The following is a 6,519-nucleotide window of genomic DNA, read 5'->3' as shown; positions in this document are numbered from 1 at the left end:
TAAGGAAAATGCGGTTCTGCAGACACATGTTCATCACAGTGTCACGCGGTCTGGAAGCTGTAGTAGCTGGACTCAGACATGGATCTAACGGCACCCCGCATCCCACATGAAACGGGCTGGCGAGGCAAGTCCTGCTGTATTCAGAGCAACTACTGACTGGCACTGTTACTCATGGCAGATTGTTTTGCTCAAGGACTTGAGCCCTTTGAGGCTTCAGTGGCAGGTGTAGCAAAGGGCATGCTCCGGGAACTGTGAATCAGGTCCTGGCCAGCCCAGGCAGGCACTCTGCACCTGACAATCTGCTTCTCACACCCACTGCAGGTTGCTAAGTCTGGGACTAGATCGTGGTGTTTCGTCATTCCTGTGATATAACCTAAGCCTATTTTAGCAGTTTTATTGAGGTATAATTGGCATAATAAACTGTAATATTTAATTGTACAATTTGCTATCTTGCCATATTTAAACATCCATGAAAGCATCACCAAAATCAAGATAAGAATATTCTTCACTCCCAAAGTGTCCTTCTGTCCCTTGATAATCACCTGTACTCTCCCTTCCTGCACCACTCCTCCTACCCCCAGGCCTCCACCGCTTTCCCTTCTGTCACCAGAGATTCGTTTTCAAATGTGAGATAATAACTTGGAGATACATCTATGTGTTGCATGTATCGACACTCCATTTGTTTTTATCGATGAGTAGCATTTTGGTGTACATATATATCACAGATTGTTTCCATTCACTTGTTGATGGGCATTTGGCTTGCTTCCAGTTTTGGGCTATTACAAATGAAACTACTATGGGCATTCATATACAAGTCTTTGCGTGGACTTGAACTTTCAGTTCTCTTGAGTAAACACCTGGGAGTACAATGGCTGGGTTATAGTGTAGGTACATATTCAATTTTTAAAGGAAACTTTAAACAATTTTCAAAAGAGATTAGAGCATTTACATTCCCACTCATAGTGAATAAAAGTTTTAGTTGCTTGATATTCTTGTCAAAACTTGGTAAAGTCAATTAAAAACATTTTTTTAGACAATCTAACAGGTGTGTGTGTAATGGCATCTTGAGGTTCTAATTTATGTTTTCCTAAAGACTAACGATGTTGATATTCTTAATTGCCTGTATATCTTCATTTGTGAAGTGTCTGAACAAATCTTTTGCTTATTTCTTTTTAATTTGGTTGTTTGTTGTCTTGTTATTGAGTTCTTCATGCATTCTGGATACAAGTCTTTTTTCAGATATGTGATCTGCAAATATTTTCTCACTGTCTTTGACTTGTGTTTTCATTATCTTAATAGTGTCTTTCAAGAGTAGAAGTTCTGAATTCAATGAACTCCAAGTTATTAAGTTTTTCTTTTATGGATGATGCTGTAGTCTTATAATTGAGGAAAAATGGCCTAATCCAAGGGCATAAGGATTTTTTCTTTGGTTTTCTTCTAGAAGTTTTAGCATCATAATTGCATATATAATTCAATTTGAATTCATTTTGTATAATTCAAGCTGTGAATTACGCATTCTTTTTTGGATACCCAATGTTCAAGCATCATTTATTGAAAAGACAGCCTTTTCTTACTAAATTGTCTTTGCACTCTTTCAAAAATTAATTGACCATATAGGTATAACTATACTTCTGGACCTCCTGTTCTGTTCCAGTTACAAACTTTCTCTATGTTTATACCAATACAGTGGGGCCTTGACTTACGAGTGTCCCGACTAATGAGTTTTTTGAGATATGAGCCATCTTTCGGCTGATTTTTTGCTTTGAGTTGCAAGCTAAAATTCGGGTTATGAGCCAGCTTCAGATACCTCACCGCTAGTTGGCGCAGTGAACATCACAATGAACGCCACAACATCAGCCCAGCATCACGTGTCTCACTCATTCACTTTAAGATTCGACATATGAGTAATTTGAGTTACGAGCTCCGTCACGGAACGAATTAAACTCGTAAGTCAAGGCCCCACTGTACTACATGTCCTGAATACTGTAGTTTTATGATCAATTTTGAAGTCATGTGGTATCAGTCCACCAACTTTATTCTTTTTCAAATATATTTTTGGCTATTTCAGGTTTTTATAAATTTCCTTGTGAATTTGAATAAGCTAGTCAATTCTATTTAAAAAAAAACACTCAAGATTTTTTTCAAGTTGAGATAAATCTGGATATAATTAACATCTTAGCAATATTGAGTCTTTTATTTTATAAATACAGTCTGTCCCTCTCTTTAGGTCTTTTATTTCTCTCATCTGAGTGGTCAATGCCAAATGTCAGGGATCTGCAGTGACACACTTCAGTAACTCCAAGAAATAGGAGAGGGGTGTCTAGGGAAAACTTGGCAATCCCTTAAAAGGAAAAAGATCCATTCTGAACAGTTAACACATGCAGAAAAACACATCCAGAGAAACCAGATTATCCTGACAGTATCACAAAAAACCCTAACCAATTATTTGCTGGGCCAGACCGTGGAGAAGTCAGAAATCTCAGCTATTGGTGCAGAGATGAAGGACAATTTGGTGGTGGGAGTGGGAGTCGGAAGAAGCCAGTCACACAGAATTTGCCTCTTCAGGTACCAAACTTAGGCAACACTGATGTGGGGGAGAGAGGAAGCTTGGACTTTGACTTTAGTTTGGAGTTTTGATTACTATCTGAAAATGGAAATTTAAATTATTAAAGACTATTTTTGATGACTAAATATGGCTAGAGAAACTTTTACTATGTGAAAGTGACTTAAAAAAAGAGATATACTTTCAATGCTCTTGAGTAAAAACCAAGAGTGTAATCGCGGCACCATGTGGGAAGTATATGTTTAACATTTTAAGAAACTGCCAAACTGTTTTCCAAAAAGTTATAACCATGTCAAATTTCTTCGGGCAGTGTATGCAAGTCTCTGGTGTTCCATGATCATTTCAATACTTGGTATGGTCAGTATTTTTAATTTAATTCATTCTAATAAATATTTAATAGTAATTCTTTTAATTCGAATTTCCCTGATAATGAATAATGTTGAGCATTTTCATATTCACTTATCTGCCATCCATATATTGTCTTTAGTAAAGTGTCTATTCAAGTATTTTTCCTAATTTTTAATTTGGCACTTTACTTATTATTGAGTTTTGAAATAAAAAAAAATATTCTGGAGGTAAATTCTTCATCATCTATAAAATACATATTTAAAGTTATTTTGTCCTAACAAAACCCTGTGGAAGGGGTGGTATTACACACTTCTTGTATGTGAAGAGATGGAGACTCAGAGAAGTAAGTAACGTTCCCAGGTTAAAAGTAGGGAATCTGGGCTTTGCACTTGGAGGCCATACTTTTGCCACGTCATTACAAAACGTACCTGGAACGAGCATAAAGAGAAGTTGGAAAAATGAGAGCAGAAGAAGGAAAGAAAGGATAAACTCAGTGAATCTTCAGCCAACCGAAACATCTTTATGCCATAAAGATAAATTTTAAAACTATTTTCTAGCATTAGTTGCTATTTCTAATAATACAAAGGTATTATACAAGTATCCCATAGGGAGTTTTCCAGGTGCTGTAGTGTATGTTATCTCAAATTTTTGGAAATGAAAAACAAATGCAAAAACATCACATTTTATAGAGAATGTATTAAAAAACTATGTCATGTGTAAAGTCTAATATAAATATTAAAACATTTTAGATATAGCAGTACATTCTGGCCCCTACACCTCAAAAAGCCTATTGGCCATCATTCATATTCACTTCAGTGTCACATTGCAAGTCATGTTTTGTTCCTGTTCTTGGGAGAGGTAGAAATCTCGAGGGAGGCATTTATATTGTCTTCATGCTGAGTTCTTACTGAGCCTAACCATGAGGAAATGGCAAAGAGACTTTTTTTTCTTTAATTCCCATATACTATATTTCATCTTGCGGTTTCCAGTTACAATTCATATCTCAAGACCAAAAATTTGAAATATTTTCTATTAAATTGACATGCATCCTGCCTAAAGTGAGGTTCATATTATTCTATGAAATTTGGCAACTTTTGTTTGAACAGAGTTCAAAGTAAGTAAAATTTGTCATCCTTTTTGTTGTTGTTGATATTCCTTGAAAACTCAATTTTCAGTGCTGATCCAACAGTAGTATATTTTTTGAAACATATGTTCTATGTAAAGGATTTGACTAATTCTTGCTAGTCCATTTTTGGAAAAGTCATGTTTGACAGAAACCAAATGTTAAAAGTGTAGTCTATTTCTAAAGATCGTACAAAATGAAATTATTCAGATTAATGTCAAACCAAAGAAAAGAAATTACATCAAGGACTTATATCTACAGGAATTAAATGTAAGGGAATGGTTACACAACAGATGAAAGGATGGCAGTTCCTAATGGAGTGGTGAAAATGTCCAGAAATTAGCCATGGAAGGAGGCCTGCCCCATCTCCAGAGGGAGGAGAGGGTGTTATTGGAACCCAAGTGTTGTAGCCCTGCTCCCTCCAGCCCCCCTACCAACCGCAATAGGCCATGGAGGTGATACATGGAAGGGGAGAAATACCCTGGCTTCTCCCTACCTCTCCATTGCCCAGCGGCCTCCCATTGGCTGAAGGGAGAGAGAGATAGAAACATTGATGAGAGAGAAGCATTGACCAACTGCCTCCTGCATGCCCCCTACTGGGGATCAAACCCAGAACCCAGGCATGTGTCAGAGCAGGAATCAAACTGGTGACCTCATGGTTCATGGACTGATGCTCAACCAGTGAGCTACACTGGCTGGGCAGTTTCACATTTCTTTTTTAATTTTTTATTGTTGAAAGTTTTACATATGTCTCCCTTTCCCCCCATTAACATCACCCCACCTGCTCCCTCCAGTTATGCATTTCTTAATAAAACTAGAATAAAATAAATACCCACCATATTCACACTAGGGTATAAAATAACAGATTTTATAGTCATCTTATAAAATCTTTTTTAAAGATAATTTCTTTCTAGTGTAAAGAAAAAGAGAGCACCAGCTGTCTCTTTTGACTATTGAAAAGGTAAGTTGTGAAATAAAACCTTTAATACAGCATATGGTCAAAACAAGGTAAACAATAAATGTTATTATTTTGTTGCCTTTTATGTTTAGTCTTTTTAAATTCTTACCTTTTTGAAGTCAATGGTATCATCTAGATTCCACAATAAGTGTCTTGGATATAAAGTAAAAATAACTTGTCCTAATTATGGGAACCAACTGAGTCAAGTCAATATTATTAGGGTTCCCCAAACTTCTGTTTAGAGATTTAACGCCGTCTACATAAAACTGTGCAAACAGAGACAACCTCTCCTCCTCGCTGTGCCAGCAGCCACAACCCTGAGACACGATGGTGAAGGTTGGAGTGAATGCATTTGGCCGCATTGGGCGCCTGGTCACCAGGGCTGCTTTGAACTCTGGCAAAGTGAATATTGTCGCCATCAATGACCCCTTCATTGACCTCAACTACATGGTCTACATGTTCCAGTAGGATTCTACTCATGGCAAGTTCAAAGGCACAGTCAAGGCTGAGAACGGGAAGCTTGTCATCAATGGGAAGTCCATCTCCATCTTCCAGGAGCGAGATCCCGCCAACATCAAATGGGGTGATGCTGGTGCTGAGTATGTTGTGGAGTCCATGGGTGTCTTCACTACCACGGAGAAGGCTGGGGCTCACTTGAAGGGCAGAGCCAAGAGGGTCATCATCTCTGTCCCTTCTGTGGATGCCCCCATGTTTGTGATGGGTGTAAACCATGACAAGTATGACAACTCCCTCGAGATTGTCAACAATGCCTCCTGCACTACCAACTGCTTGGCCCCTCTGGCCAAGGTCATCCATGACAACTTTGGCATCATGGAGGGACTCATGACCACAGTCCATGCCATCACCATGGCCCTCTGAGAGGCTATAGGGTGTTGGCCGAGGGGCTTCCCAGAAAATCATCCCTGCTTCTACTGCAGTGGTTCTCAACATGTGGGTCGCAACCCCTTTGGGGGTCGAACGACCCTTTCACAGGGGTTGCCTAAGACCATCGGAAAACACATATATAATTACATATTATTTTTGTGATTAATCATGTGCTTTAATTATGTTCAATTTGTAACAATGAAATCGGGGGTCACCACAACATGAGGAACTGTATTAAAGGGACGCGGCATTAGGAAGGTTGAGAACCAGTGTTCTACTGGCTCTGCCTAGGCTGTGGGCAAGGCTAATGGGAAGCTCACTGGCACGGCCTTCTGTGTCTCCACTCCCAATGTGCCGGTTGTGAATCTGACCTGCCACCTGGAGAAAGCTGCCAAATACGATAATATCAAGAAGGTAGTGAAGCAGACATCAGAGGGCCCCCTGAAGGGCATCCTGGGCTCTACTGAGGACCAGGTTGTCTCCTGTGACTTTAGCAGTGATACCCACTCTTCCACCTTTGATGCTGGGGCTGGCATTGCCCTCAATGACCACTTTGTCAGGCTTGTTTCCTGGTATGACCATGAATTTGGCTATAGTAACAGGGTGGTGGACCTTATGGTCCACATGGCCTCCAAGAAGTAA

At 39.2% G+C, this 6,519-nt stretch overlaps 1 pseudogene; it reads left to right on the top strand.

Annotated features, from left to right (window-relative positions):
• Nucleotides 1-5,276: 5,276 nt before the first annotated feature.
• LOC132219730 (glyceraldehyde-3-phosphate dehydrogenase-like) lies at nucleotides 5,277-6,519 on the top strand (annotated as a pseudogene).

The sequence above is a fragment of the Myotis daubentonii genome, chromosome 1 (assembly GCF_963259705.1).
Source record: "Myotis daubentonii chromosome 1, mMyoDau2.1, whole genome shotgun sequence".
NCBI classification, from domain to species: Eukaryota; Metazoa; Chordata; class Mammalia; order Chiroptera; family Vespertilionidae; genus Myotis; species Myotis daubentonii.
Note: the sequence above shows the minus strand (reverse complement) of the source record. Positions and strands in the feature narration are given on the sequence as shown.